The sequence below is a fragment of the Bos grunniens genome, chromosome 16, assembly GCF_055505025.1.
Source record: "Bos grunniens cultivar Pamir isolate PY7600 chromosome 16, Bosgru_T2T1.0, whole genome shotgun sequence".
NCBI lineage: Eukaryota > Metazoa > Chordata > Mammalia > Artiodactyla > Bovidae > Bos > Bos grunniens.
This window is the reverse complement of record NC_141180.1, coordinates 76,737,719-76,764,317: the sequence shown is the minus strand read 5'-3', so window position 1 is coordinate 76,764,317 and position 26,599 is coordinate 76,737,719. Positions and strand designations below refer to the sequence as shown.

The following is a 26,599-nucleotide window of genomic DNA, read 5'->3' as shown; positions in this document are numbered from 1 at the left end:
AAACAGAAAATTAACAAGGAAACACAAACTTTAAACGATACAATAGACCAGTTAGACCTAATTGATATCTATCGGACATTTCATCCCAAAACAATGAATTTCAACTTTTTCTCAAGTGCACATGGAACCTTCTCCAGGATAGATCACATCCTGGGCCATAAAGCTAGCCTTGGTAAATTCAAAAAAATAGAAATCATTCCAAGCATCTTTTCTGACCACAATGCAGTAAGATTAGATCTCAATTACAGGAGAAAAACTATTAAAAATTCCAACATATGGAGGCTGAATAATACACTGCTGAATAACCAACAAATCACAGAAGAAATCAAAAAAGAAATCAAAATTTGCATAGAAACGAATGAAAATGAAAACACAACAACCCAAAACCTGTGGGACACGGTAAAAGCAGTCCTAAGGGGAAAGTTTATAGCAATACAGGCACACCTCAAGAAACAAGAAAAAAGTCAAATAAATAACCTAACTCTACACCTAAAGTAACTAGAAAAGGAAGAAATGAAGAACCCCAGGGTTAGTAGAAGGAAAGAAATCTTAAAAATTAGAGCAGAAATAAATGCAAAAGAAACAAAAGAGACCATAGCAAAAATCAACAAAACCAAAAGCTGGTTCTTTGAAAGGATAAATAAAATTGACAAACCATTAGCCAGATTCATCAAGAAACAAAGAGAGAAAAATCAAATCAATAAAATTAGAAACGAAAATGGAGAGATCACAACAGACAACACAGAAATACAAAGGATCATAAGAGACTACTATCAACAATTATGTGCCAATAAAATGGACAACGAGGAAGAAATGGACAAATTCTTAGAAAAGTACAACTTTCCAAAACTGGACCAGGAAGAAATAGAAAATCTTAACAGACCCATCACAAGCACGGAAATTGAAACTGTAATCAAAAATCTTCCAGCAAACAAAAGCCCAGGTCCAGACGGCTTCACAGCTGAATTCTACCAAAAATTTAGAGAAGAGCTAACACCTATCCTGCTCAATCTCTTCCAGAAAATTACAGAGGAAGGTAAACTTCCAAACTCATTCTATGAGGCCACCATCACCCTAATACCAAAACCTGACAAAGATCCCACAAAAAAAGAAAACTACAGGCCAATATCACTGATGAACATAGATGCAAAAATCCTTAACAAAATTCTAGCAATCAGAATCCAACAACACATTAAAAAGATCATACACCATGACCAAGTGGGCTTTATCCCAGGGATGCAAGGATTCTTCAATATCCGCAAATCAATCAATGTAATACACCACATTAACAAATTGAAAAATAAAAACCATATGATTATCTCAATAGACGCAGAGAAAGACTTTGACAAAATTCAACATCCATTTATGATAAGAACTCTCCAGAAAGCAGGAATAGAAGGAACATACCTCAACATAATAAAAGCTATATATGACAAACCCACAGCAAACATTATCCTCAATGGTGAAAAATTGGAAACATTTCCTCTAAAGTCAGGAACAAGACAAGGGTGCCCACTTTCACCATTACTATTCAACATAGTTTTGGAAGTTTTGGCCACAGCAATCAGAGCAGAAAAAGAAATAAAAGGAATCCAAATTGGAAAAGAAGAAGTAAAACTCTCACTATTTGCAGATGACATGATCCTCTACATAGAAAACCCTAAAGACTCCACCAGAAAATTACTAGAGCTAATCAATGACTATAGTAAAGTTGCAGGATATAAAATCAATACACAGAAATCCCTTGCATTTCTATACACGAATAATGAGAAAACAGAAAGAGAAATTAAGGAAACAACTCCACTCACCATTGCAATGGAAAGAATAAAATACTTAGGAATATATCTACCTAAAGAAACTAAAGACATATATAGAGAAAACTATAAAACACTCGTGAAAGAAATCAAAGAGGACACTAACAGATGGAGAAATATACCATGTTCATGGATTGGAAGAATCAATATAGTGAAAATGAGTATACTACCCAAAGCAATTTATAGATTCAATGCAATCCCTATCAAGCTACCAATAGTATTCTTCACAGAGCTAGAACAAATAACTTCACAATTTGTATGGAAATACAAAAAACCTCGAATAGCCAAAGCGATCTTGAGAAAGAAGACTGGAACTGGAGGAATCAACCTACCTGACTTCTGGCTGTACTACAAAGCCACAGTTATCAAGACAGTATGGTACTGGCACAAAGACAGAAATATAGATCAATGAAACAAAATAGAAAGCCCAGAGATAAATCCACGCACATATGGACACCTTATCTTTGACAAAGGAGGCAAAAATATACAATGGATTAAAGGCAATCTCTTTAACAAGTGGTGCTGGGAAATCTGGTCAACCACTTGTAAAAGAATGAAACTAGAACACTTTCTAACACCATACACAAAAATAAACTCAAAATGGATTAAAGATCTCAACGTAAGACCAGAACTATAAAACTCCTAGAGGAGAACATAGGCAAAACACTCTCTGACATACATCACAGCAGGATCCTCTATGACCCACCTACCAGAATACTGGAAATAAAAGCAAAAATAAACAAATGGGACCTAATTAACCTTAAAAGCTTCTGCACATCAAAGGAAACTATTAGCAAGGTGAAAAGGCAGCCTTCAGAATGGGAGAAAATAATAGCAAATGAAGCAACTGACAAACAACTAATCTCAAAAATACACAAGCAAGTCCTACAGCTCAAGTCCAGAAAAATAAATGACCCAATCAAAAAATGGGCCAAAGAACTAAATAGACATTTCTCCAAAGAAGACATACAGATGGCTAACAAACACATGAAAAGATGCTCAACATCACTCATTATCAGAGAAATGCAAATCAAAACCTCTATGAGGTACCATTTCACACCAGTCAGAATGGCTGTGATCCAAAAGTCTACAAATAATAAATGCTGTAAAGGGTGTGGAGAAAAGGGAACCCTCTTACACTGTTGGTGGGAATGCAAACTAGTACAGCCACTATGGAGAACAATGTGGAGATTCCTTAAAAAACTGGAAATAGAACTGCCTTATGATCCAGCAATCCCACTGCTGGGCATACACACTGAGGAAACCAGAAGGGAAAGAGACACGTGTACCCCAATGTTCATCGCAGCACTGTTTATAATAGCCAGGACATGGAAACACCCTAGATGTCCATCAGCAGATGAATGGATAAGAAAGCTGTGTTACATATACACAATGGAGTATTACTCAGCCATTAAAAAGAATACATTTGAATCAGTTCTAATGAGGTGGATGAAACTGGAACCTATTATACAGAGTGAAGTAAGCCAGAAGGAAAAACACCAATACAGTATACTAACACACATATATGGAATTCAGAAAAATGGTAACAATAACCCTGTATACGAGACAGCAAAAGACACACTGATGTATAGAACAGTCTAATGGACTCTGTGGGAGAGGGAGAGGGTGGGATAATTTGGGAGAATGGCATTGAAAGATGTAAAATATCATGTATGAAACGAGATGCCAGTCCAGGTTCGATGCACTATACTGGATGCTCGGGACTAGAGCACTGGGACGACCCAGAGGGATGGTATGGGGAGGGAGGAGGGAGGAGGCTCAGGATGGGGAACACATGTATACCTGTGGTGGATTCATTTTGATATTTGGCAAAACTAATACAATTATGTAAAGTTTAAAAAAAAATAAAAAAAATAAAATGCAAAGCCAAAAAAAAAAAAAAATTCTAAGGAGTAAGCATATTTTATTTTCATGGCTGCAACCACCATCTGCAGTGATCTTGGAGACTCCCAAAATAGAGTCAGCCACTGTTTCCACTGTTTCCCCATCTATTTACCATGAAGTGATGGGACTAGATACCATGATCTTAATTTTCTGAATGCTGAGTTTTAAGCCAACTTTTTCACTCTCCTCTTTCACTTTCATCAAGAGGCATTATAGTTCCTCTTCACTTTCTGCCATAAGGGTGTTATCATCTGCATATCTGAGGTGATTGATATTTCTCCCAGCAATCTTGATTCCAGCTTATGCTTCCTCCAGCCCAGCATTTCTCCTGATATACTCTGCATATAAATTAAATAAGCAGAGTAAGAATATACAGCCTTGATGTACTCCTTTTCCTATTTGGAGCCAGTCTGTTGCTATATGTCCCGTTCTAACTGTTGCTTACTGACCTGGAATTTACTAAGGAGCCTTCATTTAGATCTAAGAATATTTCTCAGCAGAAACCTAGTGGGCCAGGAGAAAGTGGGATGATATATTCTAAGTGTTGAAAGGCAAAACTGCCAAAGAAGAATATTTGAAAGTATCCTTCAGAAAAGAAAACAACATACAGCCTTCACCTGACCAAAAATATACCAAGAAAACTGAACACAGCTAGACCTTCCTTGAGGAGGGCATGGCAACCCACTCCAGTATTCTTGCCTGGAGAAGCCCATGGACAGAGAACCTGGCTGGCTGCCGCCCATAGGGTTGCAAACAGTCAGACACAACTGAGATAACTGAGCAGGTACATAGATCTTCCTTTCTGAAACAGTAAAAGGAATTTTTCAAGCTAAAGTAAAATAATGCTAATTAATTCCATGAAAATACCTAGTACACTCGTAAATTTAAGTGCACATTCACATTCAGAACACTATAGTACTTTGATATGGAATGTTAAACACTTAACTATTTAAGAGTTAAAATGCAAGAATAAAAGTAACTACAGCTACAATTTTTTTAAATTAAGTATACACTATAAAAAGAGGCAAATCATGACATCAAAAAGATAAAATGGAGAAAGGAAAAAGGAAGGAGATTTAATATATGGTTGATGTTCATATATTATCAGCATAAAACACACTATTCTCTCTAAAAGATGCTTTACATAAATCTCATGGTAAACAAAGCAGGAATCCGTACTAGATTCACAAATGGTAAAGAGAAATGTATTAAATGCATACTACTACAACAAAAGTTATAGTAGTATTGTTTTGCTACTATAACAAAAATCATGAAATCATAAAGGCAAGCAGTCAGAGGAAAGGAATTAGGGAACTATAAAACATCCATTAACAAAAGATAGTATTAATACATCCTTATCTATCTATAATTACACTAAATATAAAGGAATGCATGAGTGCATGCTAAGTAGCTACTGTTGTGTCTGACTCTTTGAGCCTCAATGGACTATAGCCCACCAGGCTCCTCTGTCCATGGGATTTCCCAGGAAAGAATCCTGAGGTGGGTTGCCATTTCCTTCTCCACTGTTGTCTTCTATCTCAATGAAATTCTTAAGCAATTTCTTTGAATTACTAATCAGACAAATCGTCCATATTCATTTTTTGGGGACAGTAACTGAAAAACTATTGTATTTCTCTGTTAACATTTTAGTCCTTTGATGTCTGTGTCCCTTGAAGTCGCAGGTTGCTGTTTGCATTTAAAGAAGCAGTCACTCCCTCCAGTCTTTATAGACTGAATTGGGAGGGAAGTACAATGTCACACTGATAGGGATTTTGAGACTTTTTCAGACCTTTTTTAAAGAGGCATCTGTCCCACGTACTCAGTTCCTCCTAAGAGAGAATGTTGAAGCTTGTATGCTTCTATTAACGCAGCAAAGACATTCTCTGTGCCAACAGTTTCCTGGTTGCTTCCCTGGGGCAATGCCAAATGCTGACTTTACTGTGCTTTCTCACAGACCCACTGGGACAGGTTGGCTTCTCAATATCCCACAGGCCATCTGCAAAGGTCTAGATGCCACCGTGGGGACTTATACAGGGAGCTGGCCCTGGAAAGGGGGTGTGGATGACACGAGGGGCCCAGGGGTGAGCAGGAGCACAAGCACAGTGTCTGCAATGGTTTGGGGCTCCCTGGTGGGGTCTCCATGTGGTCAGTAGGACCCATGCTCCTTGAAGAATTCTAGCCCTGGAGGCCGTGCTCCTGGCCTCTCCCCAACCCCCAGCCATGAAGGTGACCCCAGTGTCCTGAATAAGAGGAGAGAGAAGTGTGTTGGAAGATGAGGACGCCACCCTTGCTCACACACTCTTATTTTCCCCACAGGTAAAATCCTGTGCTGAGGGGTCTGTCTTGGCACTAAGCAGTGCCACCTCAGGGGTAAAATGAGACTACTGCTCTAACCCTCAGTGATGCATCTGGTCTTCAATCTTTGTGCTCTAGCAGCATGCTGTTGTGTCTCTGCTAGACTCTTGGACCCCCACACAGATCCTCTTATCCACAAATGATGGTCAATGTCTGCGTTTATATCAGGAGAGATGGTGAGACTCCTGCCATCTTTCTGACCTCACTCTGTTATTACAGAGTTTAAGAACCACCTGTTTAAACACAGATGTTTAAACACCATCTGTTTCTTCTTTGTGGATCTTTTCCTATTTTCTTGAGTGATGTCTATCAATAGGTACATGTATTTTGTTATTTAGTTATCAAGCAGTCCATAGGTACACTCACACACACTTGTAAACACTAAAATTAAATAAGTCCTTTGGCAAAACAAGAGATTGGTATAAAGCTTTTTCAGTGGATGATACAGCTGAGTCTCAGAAAATTATGAACACACTGGGATCTCAGCCAGTTTACTCACTGACATGGATGCATCTGGGAGGAGGAGACCAGCCACTCTCTGTGCAGGTCATTGTGTTCTGATTATTTTGAAGACTGTAGCCTTCATAGCAGTGAACTCTTATAGTTTCACCCTGTAAATATTTTTCTTCACGATGTGGGGTATATCCATTTTCCAAATCATTGAAGATGCATTGTCCTAAGGATCATAAAATTAATATGAGAGAATACAACATTAATTTGGGAAAATGGTACATTAAAATTAATCTTATAGAATTGACATGAGAATTAATTTGTATTCAAATACATCACATAAGAAAAAAAAATGAAAGCTAGTACACGTTTGCTAGAAATGAAAATCAACTTTCCATATTATTTGTCCTTAGTTTATGATTAAAATATGTATAAATGATACAGATATTCTTGTAAAGTCTCTGTATCTCTCACAGGATTTACATGAAAAGCCTCTAGTAAATGGAAAATCTATTTTGATGTTTCTACTCACCCGTTGGCCTTACTGTTGTTCAGTTCGGTTCAGTCACTCAAGCCTGTCTGACTCTTTGCGATCCCATGACGCAGCATGCCAGGCCTCCCTGTCCACCATCAACTCCTGGCGTTCACCCAGACTCACGTCCATCGAGTCAGTGATGCCATCCAGCCATCTCATCCTCTGCCGTCCCCTTCTCATCTTGCCCCCAATCCCTCCCAGCATCAGAGTCTTTTCCAATGAGTCAACCCTTCGCATGAGGTGGCCAAAGTACTGGAGTTTCAGCTTTAGCATCATTCCTTCCAAAGAAATCCCAGGGCTGATCTCCTTCAGAATGCACTGGTTGGATCTCCTTGCAGTCCAAGGGACACTCAAGAGTCTTCTCCAACACCACAGTTCAAAAACATCAATTCTTCTGAGCTCAGCTTTCTTCACAGTCCAACTCTCACATCAATACATGACCACTGGAAAAACCATAGCCTTGACTAGACAGACCTTTGTTAGCAAAGTAATGTCTCTGCTTTTGAATATGCTATCTAGGTTGGTCATAACTTTCTTTCTAAGGAATAAGCATCTTTTAATTTCATGGCTGCAATCACCATCTGCAATGATTTTGGAGCCCAGAAAAATAAAGTCTGACACTGTTTCCCTATCTATTTCCCATGAAGTGATGGGACCAGATGCCATGATCTTCGTTTTCTGAATGTTGAGCTTTAAGCCAACTTTTTCACTTTCCTCTTTCACCTTCATCAAGAGGCTTTTTAGTTCTTATTCACTTTCTGCCATAAGGGTGGTGTCATCTGCGTATCTGAGGTGACTGATATTTCTCCCGGCAATCTTGATTCCAGCTTGTGCTTCTTCCAGCCCAGCGTTTCTCATGATGTACTCTGCATAGAAGCTAAATAAGCAGGGTGACAGTATACAGCCTAGACGTTCTCCTTTTCCTATTTGGAACCAGTCTGTTGTTCCATGTCCAGTTCTAACTGATTCGTCCTGATCTGCATACAGGTTACTCAAGGGGCAGGTCAAGTTGTCTGATATTCCCATCTCTTTCAGAATTTTTCACATTTTATTGTGATTCACACAGTCAAAGGATTTGACATAGTCAGTAAAGCAGAAATAGATGTTTTTCTGGGACTCTTGCTTTTTCTATGATCCAGCAGATGTTGGCAATTTGATCTCTGGTTCCTCTGCCTTTTATAAAACCAGCTTGAACATCTGGAAGTTCACAGTTCACATATTGCTGAAGCCTGGCTTGGAGAATTTTGAGCATTACTTTACTATGTGAGATGAGGGCAACTGTGTGAAAGTTTGAGCATTCTTTGGCATTGCTTTTGTTTGGCATTGGAATGAAAACTGAACTTTTCCAGCCCTGTGGCCTCTGCTGAGTTTTCCAAATTTACTGGCATATTGAGTGCAGCACTTTCACAGCATCATCTTTCTGGATTTGAAATAGCTCCACTGGAATTCCATCACCTCCACTAGCTTTGTTCGTAGTGATGCTTTCTAAGGCCCACTTGACTTCATATTCCAGGAGGGTGCAGGAGGGCCGAGAGGAGCTACCACATGTTCAAGGTCAGGAGGGGCGGCGGTGAGGAGCTACCCTTTGTCCAAGGTAAGGAGCTGTGGCTGCACTTTGCCAGAGCAGCCTTGAACAGATACCCCACGTCCAAGCTAAGAGAAACCCAAGTAAGACAGTAGGTGTTGCGAGAGGGCATCAGAGGGCAGATACACTGAAACCATAATCACAGAAAGTAAGTATACTTCAATTAAAAATAAATAAATGTGAAGTAAACAACCACCCACCCCCAAAATTCCATATGCCAAAAGGCCTAGCTGGAGGCTTGCTCATGCATGTATGAGGTAAAAGGCAGACAGATCTCTATCTTGACTGTGATGCCTACAGTGGCTCATGAACCATCTCAATTCCCTCTCAGCTGCACTCCAGGAGTCCTGGAAAACATATCTTAAAAAATCATGCATGGAGCTAATCCTTCTGTGAAAGTCCAGGTTTTCACAGGAGGAACTCTGTCTGCTTCATTCACATACCCTTCCACCCTGTGGCCAGATCCTTGTGCTTACAACTGATTCAGAGGGAAGAACAACCTTTGACAGACTACCAGTGAGCTTGCGCTGAAATTTGGCTTTAAACTGTGACCCAGTACAGGAACACAGATAAGATGTAGTGCTACTTTGGGAGAAACAAAGGACAGGCTGCTAGTACAATTTCTGGTGTACTAATTTATCTGGACAAGACATTGAAGCACAGAAATTCTGACAAAACAGGGATGAGAAGTGTCAGCAAGTGCAATTATAGATCTTTGATAGCTGCAGAGTCTCTAACAGGGTTGAAGGTAGTTATCTCTCACCACAAGGAGACTGGTGCTTTAATTAGAAAAACAGCACGACAAAACTTCAGGGACCATGAACTCAAAGTATCATGACACCCACAAAGTATACAAATCTTCAGTATTCACATCTGAAGATTGGAGACCTGTGATTTATGCAAGGAAGAATTCAAAACAGCTGTTTTAAATAACTCAGTGTGCTACAGAAAATACAGTAAGATAATTGAACAAAAGCAGGAAAACAATAAACAAATGAACAGTAAACAATGGACAAAACAGTTTAATAAAAGTGTACAAATCATAAACAACAACAACAACAAAAACAGAAACTCTAGTGTGAAGGATCCAGGAATGAAATGAAAAAAATCATTAAAGAGTATCATCCACAGAGTGAAAAGAGCAGAAGAATCTGTGAGATAGATGACATATCAAAGTTATCCTGTCAAAGGAGATTAAAATCAAAACAAAAAAAAAAACTTAAAACAATGAAAAAGAACAAAGAAAGGCTACATGATCTATACTACATTTTCAACAGAACCAATGTGCATATTATTGAAGTTCCAGGAGGAGAAAAGGAGATGAGGCAGAAAGCATATTTAAGGAGTAATATCTGAGAACTTCCCAAATCAAGGATGATATTTGAATATCTAAGTTCAGGAAGCTTACAGGTGACCAAATAAAATCAACTTTAAAAATCCTCTACAACACACATTATAATAAAGTTGCAAAAGTCAAAGAAAAATAGAGAAACCTTCAAGTAGCATGAAGAAAAAACAAACAAATAAAACAAAAACCTTAGGATTTACTAGTTGACTTCAGTTCAGTTCTGTCCCTCAGTCCTGTCTGACTCTTTGTGTTCCCATGAACCGCAGCACGCCAGGCCTCCCTGTACATCGCAAACTCCCAGAGTTCACTCAAACCCATATCCATTGAGTCAGTGATACCACCCAGCCATCTCTTCCTCTGTTGTCCCCTTCTCCTCCTGCCCACAATCCGTCCCAGCATCTGAGTCTTTTCCAATGAATCAACTCTTCACATGAGGTGGCCAAAGTACTGGAGTTTCAGCTTTAGCATCATTCCTTCCAAAGAAACCCCAGGGCTGATCTCCTTCAGAATGGACTTGTTGGATCTCCTTGCAGTCCAAGGGACTCTCAGGAGTCTTCTCCAACACCACAGTTCAAAAGCATCAATTCTTCAGCACTCAGCTTTCTTCACAGTCCAACTCTCACATCCATACATGACCATAGGAAAAACCATAGCCTCGACTAGATGGATCTTTGTTGGCAAAGTAATGTCTCTGCTTTTGAATATGCTATCTAGGTTGGCCATAACTTTTCTTCCAAGGAGTAAGCCTCTTTTAATTTTATGGCTGTAATCACAATCTGCAGTGATTTTGGAGCCCCCCAAAATAAAGTCTGACTGTTTCCACTGTTTTCCCATCTATTTCCCATGAAGTGATGGAACCAGATGGCATGATCTTCATTTTCTGAATGTTGAGTTTTAAGCCAACTTTTTCACTCTCCTCTTTCACCTTCATCAAGAGGCTTTTTAGCTCCTCTTCTCTTTCTGCCATAAAGGTAGTGTCATCTGTATATCTGAGGTGATTGATATTTCTCCTGGCAATCTTGATTCCAGCTTGTGCTTCTTCCAGCCCAGCATTTCTCATGAAGTACTCTGCCTATAAGCTAAATAAGCAGAGTGACAATATACAGTCTTGACCTACTCCTTTTCCTATTTGAAAACAGTCTGTTGTTCCATGTCCAGTTCTAACTGTTGCTTCCTGACCTCCAAACAGATTTCTCAAGAGGCAGGTCAGGTGGTCTGGTATTCCCATCTCTTTCAGAGTTTTCCACAGTTTATTGTGATCCACAGAATCAAAGGCTTTGACATAGTCAATAAAGCAGAAATAGATGTTTTTCTGGAACTCTATTTCTTTTTCTATTATCCAGCAGATGTTGGCTATTTGGTCTCTGGTTCCTCTGTCTTTTCTAAAACCAGCTTGAACAACTGGAATTTCACAGTTCAATATTGCTGAAGCCTGGCTTGGAGAATCCATCTTAAACAAGATTAAATATTTTTCTTAAAATTCTTATGCAGATTAAAATCTGTTTCATACTGCTAATACCTTCATTTTAATGGAACTTACGCTTTGAAAATTCATTTTAAATATATGCTTGGAATTACCATTAAGGTCACTGAAATGTTTTATATCATTACAGTTTTCTTTCATGGAATAACTGCTTTAAGTATGCTGAAATTTTACACTGTACTGTTAGAAAGAAGGATTGTTTAGAGGCCACCTAGAGGAAGTTGAAGTGTAAGGGAAGCATCCCCAGAAAATACTCTGTTCAGTTAACCTGATGTTTTTCTATATTTTCTGGTTTTAGGAAAGTCCACAACGCCTTCCACAATCCTCTCTTCAAACATTAGAACCTAAGTCCTCACCACTGAGTGTGCAGGACTTAGTGTCCATTTCTAAAGAATACACATGACTGACACACACTGTGTGACCAAGCCATACCTGGTGTGGAGGTTTCCTCCTCCCTCTCTGGGGTCACTGCCCCTGAGGAAAGCTAGCTGTCTCTCAAGTGACCTGCAGAGACGCCCAGCTGGTCAGGTACTGAGGCCTCCCCAAAAAGCCAGGACAGTGAGCCAACTTGGAAGCAAAGCCTCCAGCCCAGCTGAGCCTCCAGGTGACAACGGCCCTGGTCAATACCCTGACTGCCACCCATGCATAGTGATTCAGAACCAGACAGTGAAGGCCCTTCCTCATTCCTGACCCACAGGAGCTCTAAGAATATGGAGGGGTGCTGTTCTAAGCCAAAACGTTTTCTGGGAAACGTGTTAATTTGACTATGTATCTAATACAATGGCTTCCCAGTGGGCACAAGGTAAGGAAGTGGCCTGACAATGCAGGAGACAAATTATACGCATGTATCAATCCCTGGGTTGAGAAGAACACCTGGACGAGGGCACTCCAGCATTCTTGCCTGGAAAATCCCATGGACAGCGAAACCTGGTGGGCTATAGTCCATAGAGTGGCAAAGAGTCAGACATGACTGAGCAATATAGCATGCATACACACAGGCATCTAAAACAATAGGTGCTATATGATGTTATTTTTACTTAATGGCTTAGATCCAGTATTACAATTATTTTGCATGCTAAGTCGCTTCAGTCGTGTCTAGTTCCTTGTGACCACCTGTGCACTATATCCTGCCAAGCTTCTCTGCCCATGGGATTCTCCAGCCAAGAACAGTGGAGTAGGTTGTTAGAGATTTTTATATTCAAAGACACAGCGATATTTTAACTTTGAGTGGCAAAAATGTAAAGATTTTTTAGTTTACAAAAATGTTTTTATTCCTTGTTAGAATTGCCTACTTCAAGAAGCAAATAATGCCTCCAAAAGCCCCGAATTGCCATACACAGTAGGACAGATACTTGGATTTGCCGTACTGCATAGGGCATGGTGCCCCATTGTTGTATGTTTAAGAGAAAGAAATTTCACAATTAAGAAGAAGGTCAAGATATGAATGGAATGTACAGGTACATCTCAGAGGAGGTACCCAGTCATCTCTGGTACACGTTGTATCAGTTCCACTGATCTCAGGAATAAAACCCTTTTTACTTTTGGATCGCAGCCATTCTGACTGGTGTGAAATGGTACCTCATAGTGGTTTTGATTTGCATTTATCTGATAATGAGTGATGTTGAGCATCTTTTCATGTGTTTGTTAGCCATCTGTATGTCTTCTTTGGAGAAATGTCTATTTAGTTCTTTGGCCCGTTTTTTGATTGGGTTGTTTATTTTTATGGAATTGAGCTGTAGGAGTTGCTTGTGTATATTTGAGATTAGTTGTTTGTCAGTTGCTTCATTTGCTATTATTTTCTCCCATTCTGAAGGCTGTATTTTCACCTTGTCTATAGTTTACTTTGTTGTGCAGAAGCTTTTAAGTTTAATTATGTCCCATTTGTTTATTTTTGCGTTTATTTCCAATATTCTGGGAGGTCGGTCATAGAGAATCCTGCTGTGATGTATGTTGGAAAATGTTTTGCCTATGTTTTCCTCTAGGAGTTTTATAGTTTCTGGTCTTACATTGAGATCTTTAATCCATTTTGAGTTTATTTTTGTGTATGGTGTTAGAAAGTGTTCTAGTTTCATTCTTTTACAAGTGGTTGACCAGTTTTCCCAGCAACACTTGTTAAAGAGATTGTCCTTAATCTACTGTATATTTTTGCCTCCTTTGTCAAAAATAAGGTGTCCATTGGTGTGTGGATTTATCTCTGGGCTTTCTATTTTTTTCCATTGATCTATATTTCTGTCTTTGTGCCAGTACCATACTGTCTTGATGACTATGACTTTGTAGTAGAGCCAGAAGTCAGGCAGGTTGATTCTTCCAGTTCCATTCTTCTTTCTCAAGATTGCTTTGGCTATTTGAGGTTTTTTGTATTTCCATACAAATTGTGAAATTATTTGTTCTAGCTCTGTGAAGAATACCATTTCACCCCAGTCAGAATGGCTGCGAACCAAAAGTCTACAAGCAATAAATGCTGGAGAGGGTGTGGAGACAAGGGAACCCTCTTATACTGTTGGTGGGAATGCAAACTAGTACAGCCACTATGGAGACCAATGTGGAGATTCCTTACAAAACTGGAAATAGAACTGCATTATGACCGATCAATCTCACTGCAGGGCATACTCACTGAGGAAACCTGAATTGAAAGAGACACGTGTAGCCCAATGTTCATCACAGCACTCTTTATAATAACCAGGACATGGAAGCAACCTAGATGTCCATCAGCAGATGAATGGATAAGAAAGCTGTGGTACATATACACAATGGAGTATTACTCAACCATTAAAAAGAATACATTTGAATCAGTTCTAATGAGGTGGATGAAACTGCAGCCTATTATACAGAGTGAAATAAGCCAGAAAGAAAAAGAGCAATACAATATCAGAGCAGATCAGTCACTCAGTCGTGTCCGACTCTTTGAGACCCCATGAATTGCAGCACGCCAGGCCTCCCTGTCCATCACCAACTCCCGGAGTTCACTCAGACTCACGTCCATCGAGTCAGTGATGCCATCCAGCCATCTTATCCTCTGTCGTCCCCTTCTCCTCCTGCCCTGAATCCCTCCCAGCATCAGAGTCTGTTCCAATGAGTCAACTCTTCACATGAGGTGGCCAAAGTACTGGAGTTTCAGCTTTAGCATCATTCCTTCCAAAGAAATCCCAGGGCTGATCTCCTTCAGCATGGACTGGTTGGATCTCCTTGCAATCCCAGGGACTCTCAAGAGTCTTCTCCAACACCACAATTCAAAAGCATCAATTCTTCTGAGCTCAGCTTTCTTCACAGTCCAACTCTCACATCCATACATGACCACAGGAAAAACCATATCCTTGACTAGACAAACCTTTGTTGGCAAAGTAATGTCTCTGCTTTTGAATATGCTATCTAGGTTGGTCATAACTTTCCTTCCAAGGAGTAAGTGTCTTTTAATGTCATGGCTGCAGTCACCATCTGTAGTGATTTTGGAGCCCAGAAAAATAAAGTCTGACACTGTTTCCACTGTTTTTGCATCTATTTCCCATGAAGTGATGGGATCAGATGCCATGATCTTCGTTTTCTGAATGTTGAGCTTTAAGCCAACTTTTTCACTCTCCACTTTCAGTTTCATCAAGAGGCTTTTTAGTTCCTCTTCACTTTCTGCCATAAGGGTGTTATCATCTGCATATCTGAGGTGATTGATATTTCTCCCGGCAATATGATTCCAGCTTGTGTTTCTTCCAGTCCAGCGTTTCTCATGATGTACTCTGCATATAAATTAAATAAGCAGGGTGACAATTCAGAGCCTTGACGAACTCCTTTTCCTATTTGGAACCAGTCTGTTGTTCCATGTCCAGTTCCAACTGTTGCTTCCTGACCTGCATACAGATTTCTCAAGAGGCAGATCAGGTCGTCTGGTATTTCCATCTCTTTCAGAATTTTCCACAGTTGATTGTGATCCACATAGTCAAAGGCTTTGGCATAGTCAATAAAGCAGAAATAGATGCTTTTCTGTAACTATCTTGCTTTTTCCATGATCCAGCAGATGTTGGCAACTTGATCTCTGGTTCCTCTGCTTTTTCTAAAACCAGCTTGAACATCAGGAAGTTCACAGTTCACATATTGCTGAAGCCTGGCTTGGAGAATTTTGAGCATTACTTTAGTAGCACACATATATATGGAATTTAGAAAGATGGTAACAATAACCCTGTATACTAGACAGTAAAAGAGACACTGATGTATAGAACAGTCTTATGAACTCTGTGGGAGAGGGCGAGGGTGGGATGATTTGGGAGAATGGCATTGAAACATGAACAATATCATATATGAAACGTGTCACCAGTCCAGGTTCGATGAACGATATGGAATGCTTGGAGCTGGTGCACTGGGACGACTCAGAGGGATGGTACGGGGAGGGAGGAGGGAGGAGGGTTCAGGATGGGGAACATGTATATACCTGTGGCGGATTCATGTTGATATATGACAAAAACAATACAATATTGTACAGTTAAAAAATAAAAGAAAACTTCAAAAAAAAAAAAAAACCCTTTTTACACTCATATGCGATTGTATCTTGACCTCTGTATTTGCTTAATTCAGATCTGTACACACCGTTTGGAATATGAGGAGGATCACATATTATTTCTGAAAAGAAAAAAGGTATGTTCACAATACAGAAATCACATCCCTTAAAATAATCAATTATATAAAAATATAAAAGTGGATGTTATTAATTTGTTCTTAGTACAGCACAAAAGTCCGTAAAATGAACACAGCCTCATACCTCTCCTTCTGTATCACTTACATTTCCCTTCACTGTGTTTCTCATCTGATGTATCTGTACCCTCAGTACACTTGAACCCTCTTTCTCCACAGTCAGCATGCACTTCATGATACTCCACATCTGGCAAAAAATTCATGATTTATCACTTCAGCTATTCTGTCCACTTTCTGCAAGTTTATTGGCTTCTGCATTTCTCACAAGTACTCCTGGAAAATATTCTCCTCCCTCCAGACACTTGTTGCAATAGCACACCCTGTCCTTTTGCTGCTGCTGCTGCTGCTAAGTCGCTTCAGTTGTGTCCAACTCTGTGTGACCCCATAGACGGCAGCCCGCCAGGCTCCCCCGTCCCTGGGATTCTCCAAGCAAGAACACTGGAGTGGGTTGCCATTTCCTTCTCCAGTGCATGAAAGTGAAAAGTGAAAGTGAAGTCACTCAGTCGTGTCTGACTCTTCGCTAACCCATGGACTGCAGCCTACCAGGCTCCTCCGTTCATGGGATTTTCCAGGCAAGAGTACTGGAGTGGGGTGCCATCGCCTTCTCCACCTGTCCTTTGAAGTAGACTTAAATACAGGGATTGCATAGGGCAGTGAAATGAATGTGGAAGTAATGTTTTCCTTTAGGGAAGGAGTTGAAAAAGTCTTTGAATTTTTATGTTCTCTTTCCCACAGCTGTAGTGATTAAAGAAGAACATGGAAGGTCATATCTCCATTCCCTGATTCTTACAATTAAAATAATGAGGAGGGTCCTCCTGACCTATGTTTTCTGGGAAATTTGTTAATTAAGACTATATATCTAATACAATGGGCTTCCCAGTTGGCACAAGTGGTAAGGAATCCACCTGCCAATGCAGGAGACATAGGAGATGCAGGTTCCAATGAGGGTTGGAAGTGAGCATGCATAGAAAGTAAACTTTAGTTTTTTAAGCCACTAAGACTTTGGAATACATTATTTTTATTGTAATAAAATAAACTAATCCATGTTTCAAAACTCCTCTTTAATATAAAGACTCAGGTGAAAGGTGTCTGTTGTAAATACTGAGCTCCACCATTGTAGGGCGGAAGTAGCCATAGACAATACATATAAGAAATGGGCTTGTCTCTGTTCCAGTAAGTCTTAGTTTACAAAAAAGGGATGGGCTGGATTTGACCTGGGGCTATGGCGTGAACCATACATGGGACAACAAACTGGTTCAAATTTGAGAAAGGAGTACATCAAGGCTGTATATTGCCACTATGCTTATTTAAAGCACATAGAAATAACTATGGAACTCTTTTTTATTATGAAGGAATTGTATCACAGATATTGCAATTTATATGAACTCATGTAGTTCTGCTATGGAATTAAAATACCGTATTAAAAAAATAGATCAAATGCAATACATAATTTCAGCGAATGATCTGTAAAAATTAATATGTTTTTGTTATTGATAATAGAGTAATTATTAACAAAATACTTTATCAAAGAAATTAATTTAACCCATTGTAAAGTGAAAGTGAAGTCACTCAGTCGTGTCTGACTCTTTGCGACCCCATGGACTGTAGCCAACCAGGCTCCTCTGTCCATGGGATTTTCCAGGCAATAGTACTGGAGTGGATTGCCACTTCCTTCTCCAGGGGATCTTCCCAACCCAGGGACTGAACCCTGGTCTCCCACATTGTAGACAGATGCTTTACCGTCTGAGCCACCAGGGAAGTTTTAACCCATTGTATTACATCTCCAAAAAGCAACTGCTCCAAGAAGCAGTTCTTGTGATTGCCATCCCTTCAAGTTTATGTCAAAAAAAAAAAAAAAAAGCTGGCCATCATCTTTTACACTCTCCTGTCTCAAACATTTTTCCCTGGGATTCCAGCAACAGTGACTAAATTCCCAGATTCTATTCTCCCTTCATCTCAGTCGTTTCTTTCCTGTTTGCAACTTGATATTTTTCCTGTCACTTCACTATTTCACTTAAAATGCTGCACTGATTCCCAAACTAGTCTGCATAAAAGCCTAATCCTTCAGCATGGTGTGTGCCGCCCCTCAGAACCTTGGACTGCCCATATTCACTCCGTCACTGACTTCTCTGCCTGCATCCTACATTAAGGCCCCTGAGAACAATGGGAACAAGAGGCTTCATGCTCAAAGAGGCCTCAAGACCACTGGTCCTTCCTCTCCATCTGACTGGTTTGCTTTTCCCTGCCTCAATTCATCTAAAGATTCTCATTCTTCCTTTTAGACATGTTTGGCATCGTACCACCTACAAAGTCACTTCCATTTTGCTTGTTATGAGAAAATGGTATACGAAACATGAGTCCCTTCACCATTTGCTCTTTCTGACAACCAACATTTAGTAACGTTACCTGCATTTACTACCAGGAAAATATATCACAAATCTATCCTCTGCTCTACATCACTTCAGCCAAGCATTTATCTAATCACACTTTTTCACCCTGTGTGGCTTCTTGAGTCTTCTCTTGTCCATCATAAGCACAGCATACTAAAAAAGTACAAACAGCCTTCAAAAATCCAAATAAAATGATATCATTCCTTTTCTTAAAATTCCCTATGACTTTTCAACAATCATAAAATCAATCCAAGTGTTAATATGCCTTGAAATATCCTAGATCATCTTTCCTTTGCCTCATGTCAGCTTCAGCTCATAAAATCCTCTCTCATTGAGTAGAATCTGCCCACCTTCATATTCTCCAAATATTACTTTGTTGCCAAACGTTGCACATAACTCTTCCCTTGACTTGGGACACTCAAGATACACTCAGCTTTCCAGAGACTGAAGCCCTGTTTCCAACCCTGGAAAAAACACATCTGATTGGCAAACATAAAAGAGATCCATGTCATTGTCCTCAGAACTTATCAAAGCACCTGCCAAAACCTGTAAAAGTTAACATTCAAGGTAGGAGGTACAGACAGAAACACGGGAGAAAAATATTTGAAGAAGTTGCAAGACCCTGTCATTTTGGTACTGAGTGAGTCATTGGACTTTAAAACTTCCCCTCCTTTCAGGTTATATTATAGTAGAAGGAAGCATCGTTCCTTAAAGATGATTCTAGATTAGTGTAATCTGATAAAAATAAAACACTCTGACAATTACTGTTAAATTTTGTTTATCTTGAAGGAAAGAACATCTGGAAAAGAGCACTTACCATAACATGCAGCTTTATCAGACCAGCCGTCTTGACCACATACTATGGAGCCTGTGGTGTGTCCATCTTGGTTCTCATACCCATGGAGACATTCGTAGTCCAGCCTGTCGTTCAGCCTGAACCATGTGCCATCACTTTTGGCTCTGGCATTCTCAAATACTGGCCTGGCACAGGATTCTAGGGGATAATGGGATTGCGATTTCAATTATAATATTATTTAGTGGGCAATTTTGTTGAGTTTCATCTCAAGGGAAAAGGGCGTCACCAATTAGTATGTACTAATCATAAAAAATAAAAAAAAAGAATACCAATTATATATCACTGCCTTGAAGTAATTACTGAAAATGACAAAAAGTGTATTTCTATGCAACATTTTTCTCAACACTTAATGTCCCTGAATTATTTATTTTATGAACATGTTCCTGAGTTGTTGTACTTATGCATTTTTCCAATGCTAGTATTAAAATAAGCCATTACATAAGTATTATACATAACAGCAGTTTCTGAATTAATATGCCAAATTTATTAGCAGTTGTGACATATTTGCCAGAGAAAACTTAATTGAAAAAAGTAATTTTAAAAAGGCAAGTTAATTTTTAAAGATTTCATAAAATTTTTAGAATTCACATGCTGATTTTACTTTTCCAACTATATTTCTAATGGTTGTACATTCTTTTATACTTATCAAGGTTGAATACAGACATAGTTCTATTCTTTCTAGCTATTCACAAGAAAATATGTTAACAAACAATCTCAGTTTTCACTAACACCATAGACTGATATTAATAAATGTTTAAATAATGTACTTCAATTTCATAATATGAGAAAGCAAAATTATACTAATAAAATATAATAATGGAGACTTTTTCATAAAAAGAATGTTAGAATGGAAAAGTTGTCATATATTAAAATAAAAAGTTTGTTATGGGGCAACATTTTTCATTTTGAGGATGTAGTGTCTATAGCAAGACTAGGCATTGGAAAAAGTCAAATAAAATCAGTAGAAATGGATATTATAAAACCCACTTCACTTAAAGTGAATATGTAAAATATAACTTCAAAAATATCACCGTGTAGCTTTGGGATGAATAAGACAAACTCATAATTGTTCTTAGGATATCTTCATAAACATCTATGTGGTGCTACAGGAAAAATTTTCAGCACAGCAGAATTTGGTCCTGTCCAAGTGTTTCTCTGTCTCCTTAACTAGATGTTTATGAAGATCTAAGAGAGAACTTTTCACAAGGATATCTACAGTAGAGACTCAATATATGAATTATATATCATATTACTTGAAGCTTATGCACCATGTTCTCACATCTTTGCTTAGAAAGACAACTTTTAGGCTTAGGAGGAGAGACTCTGGCTTAAGAGTCTCCTAAATTAAAAGCAGATGCAATCAGCATAAAGGTCTCAGCTAAAAATAAATGAATTCATCCTGGAATAGAGTTAAGGCTCTTAATCAAATCAGTTTTTAGTCACAGGATGTGACAAAACCTTGAAAGAAAGGGTGTAATGGTATTCTACTCCACTAGTAATTAATCATAAAAAAGCAAAAAAAAAAAAAAAATACATTTTCCAAAGCTTTGCAATTGATCTTTTCAAATAACAGCCATGAAACCACAAAACACTTCATATAACCCTACTCCAGCTAAAATGAAAAAAAAAAAAAAAAAAAAAGAACGAACGGAAGAAAGAAAAAGGGATAAAAGAATAAAGTTAAAAAGTACTTCTGTATAATTAGCATCAGGATAAAGAATACTAAGATAATGAATTACTTACTAATGCATACAGGTTGAGTTGACCATCCATTTTGCAGACATGTAATTAATCCTGAAGTCTTACCATCTGCTGTTACATATCCTGGTTTACACTTATATTCTGTTTGTTTATTTAGGGGATACGTAAAGGTAGATTCAGACAAAAATCCATTCTCAACCCTTATATTGGATTTTGAACATGTTTCTAAAAGGGAGAAAGCATAAAGAACAGGTAAGCATATATTTGATACACATTTCATAAAGACTCAAATAAGGTAATGATACAAAAAAGGGGAGTCACTTATGACTATAAACCAAGAAAACTTCTAATCATTTAAGGTCGTGTGTAAGAGAGAGAGAGAGAAAAAAAAAAAAAAGCAACTATGAGTTTCCAAAGATATTAAACCAAAACACTTGATTTCTATTTTCTAGAACAAAGCAAGATTTAAAATACTCTGAATCCCTTCTAAGAAATTATTAGAAATCTGTTTGTCTAAAGGATCTGGAATCCCACAGCATGTCAGAAATCTTTTAGCAATGGGTTTCCTTTCCTGGGACTTGTTGAAAGTATTGTCTAGTCTGGATCTCTTACACAACCCAGAACACAGATCAGGTGATGATCACAGAACCTTCCACCATAGTGACCCCAGCCTTTGTCTCTGAGAACTTGAAATGCTGTCATCAAAACTGAGTGCTTAAAGCCATATCAGTACATGGAGTTCAATGAAGATGACAAAGATCAATACATCCATTCATTTTACTAAGGACAAAATATTGATCCTTCAAACCATGAATAACTAAACTTGGAAAAGTACAATTCTGTCACCTACTAGACATCTTCATAGAATTCAGCTAATTTTTTTAGTACTTCATGGATAAAGAAGAAATCAAAAGAGAAAACTGAATATTTTGAATTGAATGAAAATAAAACCATGATAATTAAAGTTTTACATGATTTATGAGATGACACAAAAGTGTGCTGAGGGGAATTTTAAAATTACATAGCTATAAGAGTAATGATAAAGATGAAAATCAATAATTGCTTTTCCTTAAAACTGAAAATAGAAAAGCAAACAAGCCCAACACATACAATTTGGAAACACTGCAGTGATATTAGTAAGAGAGTGGAATAGGCCATTTTGACCTCTCCTTCCCTCCACAGACACACTGAATTAACAATTATGTGTGTATCAGCTCCTTCGATTCAAAATAGAAACAGTAGATGAGAAGTTCTGCATTCAAGGCAATTGAGAAACTGCTAAAATTCTAAGTGGCAGGGAAAACTAAGACACATTCCTGCAATAAAATCCATGCAGCAGAGGACCATACAATTTGAATGGAACACTCAACTCCCAGCTTCTCCTGGAGAAGCAAAGAGTTTGATCCACAATCTAGATCTCTGATTTTGCAAATGCTAGTCCAGCTTCCAATTTACCTGCCTCTGGGAAGCCTAGGATTTCCAACCTCCTAGGATTACAGAAATGAAGTGGCAGTTATGAATCTGTACCAGCACTTCTCAGAGGTCTTCCCTTAGCTTAATGAAGAGAGAGCAACTCCCAGTTTCTCCATGGAAGGAGTCAGACAGCACATCTGGACCTTCATCTTTTCCAGCTCTGCCTGAGGAATTGGCTTCTAACTAACCTGTCCTTGAGAGCTGATGAAACCCAAAATTTGCATTTGTGCCTGGGGACTACAGAGAGCTAAATCATGGTGCAGAAGGCACAGGGTTTGAAGTAGCATGCAGGCATTAACCACAGCTCCTTTCCCCAAGTCAGTGCAGAGTGAGCTAGGTGATAAACTCCAATTGCCTGTTCCACCAAGTATTCTGACTTACAGATCACTGCATACTCTCAACTCCTGGAGGAGGCTGACTACAAACCCAGAAGTTTGGATGAGCAGAGAGGTTAGAGAGGTAACCAAAATTCTGGCCAAGCTGATTGAAAAGGCTGAATTCTGGAAAGGTTCTACTTCGGAGGCCAATCTGTGAAGACTAGGACAAGTGGATGTTTAGTCTAATGCACAGATATCAACACAGAGAGTCAGGAAAAATGATCAACTGAGAAGTATGTTCAAATGAGAAGAACAAGATATCCATTGCTTTTTATCCCGACCCAACAACAGAAATTCGACAACCACCCACAGCAATCCTGACTTGGAATAAGGTGTGGGCTCTATATCATACACTGAGATCCACGATGGCGGAAGAGTACATCTCTCTCCACGGATACATCAGGAATACACCTCCAGACACAGAAGATCTTGCAGAACACCAGCTGAGAACCTGACCACTGGAAAAGAATATATAGAACCAGGCAACATTCAGCAGGACAAAGGAAGGAGGGCAAAAAAAGAGGAGAGTGAGTAGAACTGGATCTGCATCTGGGGTTGGGAACTGAAGCAGGGACAGAGGCGCATGGGAGGGCAAATGTTTGCGACAGAGGTGAAGCACTGAGACTGTTGGAGAGTGAAGCAGCTGACCAGTGAGAGTCTGAATGGAATGAGGATCACACAGACAATCCTTGCCACAGCTGTACCTACACCAGACAAGGATGCAAGTCCCCTAGAAAGTGCTTCAGGTTGGAGCTGGAACATAGAGATTGGAAAGCAATCCCATGGCAAGGTCTACTGTTGACTGAAGGGAGATGGTGTGAAGGAACCTGAGAGAGGACAGTGCAGTGGGAAATGCTTATGAAGCAAAGCCAGCTAACCTGGAGGCAGCGTGATACTGCTGAGTCACACACAGAGGATGGAGTCATCTCTATAGCCTCTCTCTCTGCACATATCAGCACCAGACAGCTGAAACAACACAGGGAGGGTGGCCCTTTAAAGACCTGATGTGCAAAGCAACACAGAAGGACCCCAGCCAGGGCGATTTTTAAGTCCCTGATGCGATGAACAACAGACAATGACCCCAACTGGGGGTGCTGTAAGTGCCTGAAGGGGTCAAGCAACAGAGAAGGACCAGCCAAAGAGGCCCTCTGATGGCCAGATGCCAGAAGCTACAAAAGGACTCTAATAGGATCATTGCTTCTACAGATGAGTCAGTGGTTTCCCTGTACGCTTGGCACTGCCAGGGTTCCCATAATTCAAGCAGCTGTGTCACCTCCATGCTCAACCCTCACTGGGCAGAGCTGTCAGAAGCTAGAAAAATCCCTTATAGTCATATACCTCCTGTGACAATAGCCACAGCTATGTATCCGGTGTTGCCATGGTCCCTATTATCCAAGCTCCTGTGTCACTCCGTAGCTCAATCCCACAAGGACAGAGCAACCAGAGGCTACAAAAACCCTAAGTGCATCATATTTTCTGCTGTCCTACCCAGTGGCTCCCCTTAGTACCTGGTACTGCCAGGGTTCCTGCAATTCAAGCAACTGCACCACCTCCACATTCAGTCCTCCCTGGGGCACACCCAAGTCCTCCAGGGGAGCCTCAGGAGTAAACTCCTATGGACGACACACATGCGAAGGTGGAGATAAAACCACAAGTGAAATCCAGGGGCAGGTGTCTAAGGAATAGAACCAAAACATTCCCACCAGTGATACAAGCTGAAGATTGAATCCGCATGATCACCTGGCAGACTTTGTATCTATGGAATATATAAAGGACAGTGAGAGTTCCTGCAAAAGAAAACTCACTAGCACTGGCAGATGTGGACATCAGAGCAAGAACATGCAAGAGTAGGACCAGATCAGAGTCTGAGCTGCAGCCACAACAGGGAAGAGACCAGCCCAGAACCGGAGGGCATCCTAGGGAGGTGAGGTAGACTGTGACTCACATTGAGGAAAACGATGCTGACAGATGATCCAAGAAAAATATTTATTATTCTTATATTTTGATTGATAGTTGCTACTGGGTTTTTAAATTTTTACTTGTTTTTTGCTCTCTGTTGTTCTAGCTGTTGATTTTAGTACTACAATTAAATCTATTTACACTTTTGAGAAATTTTTTTAACCACACATTTAATTTCCTTTAAATACTTCTGCCTCTACATTGGTCTATTGTGGTTTTGAGGGTTGTTTTCCTCTTTAATTTTCAAAGCTTTTAAAAAATATATTATCACTATTTTTTCACATATATTCTTTTGCTTGCTTTTCTTATTCTTTTTCTGTTGTTGTTTTTCTTTAATATATGTAAAACTTCTTTGTCTACCTCTATTTAAATTTGCTTTTCTAGCCTTTCTTTATTTTTTCCTTTTCTCACTTTTCCTCATTATGTTTATTAGTCTGTTTTGCTTTAGTTGTTTTATTCCCCGGTTGACATATGGCTTTTGTTTTGTTTTCCAGTTTACGCTTTTAGTCAGATTTATTAATAACTAGTTGATATCATTCTTACTTTCCTATGCTCACTGGATCAATCTCTTCTACTTTTATTTTTTTTCCACTGTTTTGATTTTGTTTATGTGTGTATGTGTGTGTGTATATTTCCCATGTTTTTGTTAGTACTTGCCTGATTTTGTATCTGCCATTTTTCTGAGGTTTGTAGTTCATTTCTTGTTTTAATGTGTTTGTTTTATCCTCTTTAATGCCATTACAAACCACCTGTGGTATCTCACTTCCCTGGCCAGAGATCAGGCCCAGAGCCTTTGCAGTGGGAGCACTGACAGACTCTAGCCTGCCATAAAACTCCTAACCCCAGGGAGTATTTATTAGTGAGAACTCCCATAAAGGCCTCCACTTGTCTACACCTGGCATCACCCAACTGCCAGCAGCACCCAGTGTAGGATCCCTCACCCAAACAACAAACAAGATAAAAACACAAACCCAGTCATCAGTAAACAGAATTGCCACCTCATACAGCCCTGCCCATCAGAAGGGAAAAAAAAAAAAAAAAAAACTTACTCATTTCACCAGAGTACAAACAAAGGTCACACCAAAAAGAAGCCTACACAAACCACTGGCACAACCTTACACAGCAAGAACAGAAACTAAAAGGAAGGAGGAATTCGACCTGAAAGCCTGAGAAAAGGAGACATTAAATGCAACAACGAAAAAAAGAAAAAATAAAATAAAAGGTAAAAAAAATATTGCTCAATGAAGGAACGAACTAGAAGCACACAAGACCAAAAAAAAAAAAAAAAAAAACCCACTGAGGAAATAGTTCAAATACCTGAAAAAAAAAATTCAGAATAATGATGGTAAAGATGTTCCAAAACCTTGAAAATAGAAGGCATAAAATGCCAAGAAGCGATCGACACAATTAACACAATTACCAAGGATATAGAAGAAATAAAGAATAAACAAACAAAGATGAATAACACAATTACTGATATTAAAAATACTGTAGAAGGAAACAATAATAGATTAACTGAAGCAGAAGAATGGAACAGTGAGCTGGAAGGTAGAATGGTTGAAATAGTTGCTGATGAGCAGAATAAAGCAAAAAGAATGAAAGTAATTGAGGAGAGCTTCAGAGACCTCTGGGACAGTATTAAACACACCAGCATTTGAGCTATAGAGGTCTCAGAGGAAGAAGAGAAAAAG

General features: G+C 39.2%; 1 pseudogene across 1 annotated transcript in view; it reads right to left on the bottom strand.

Moving 5' to 3' along the window:
- Positions 1–26,599, bottom strand: part of LOC147357046 (complement factor H-like) — a 251,450-nt pseudogene that overhangs the window by 170,734 nt on the left and 54,117 nt on the right. The window contains exons 6-7 of the transcript XR_015142900.1: positions 21,142–21,324; positions 19,360–19,536 (exon numbers count right to left, since the gene is read on the bottom strand). The product of XR_015142900.1 is annotated as a complement factor H-like (transcript). The remainder of the gene's footprint in view (positions 1–19,359; positions 19,537–21,141; positions 21,325–26,599) is intronic.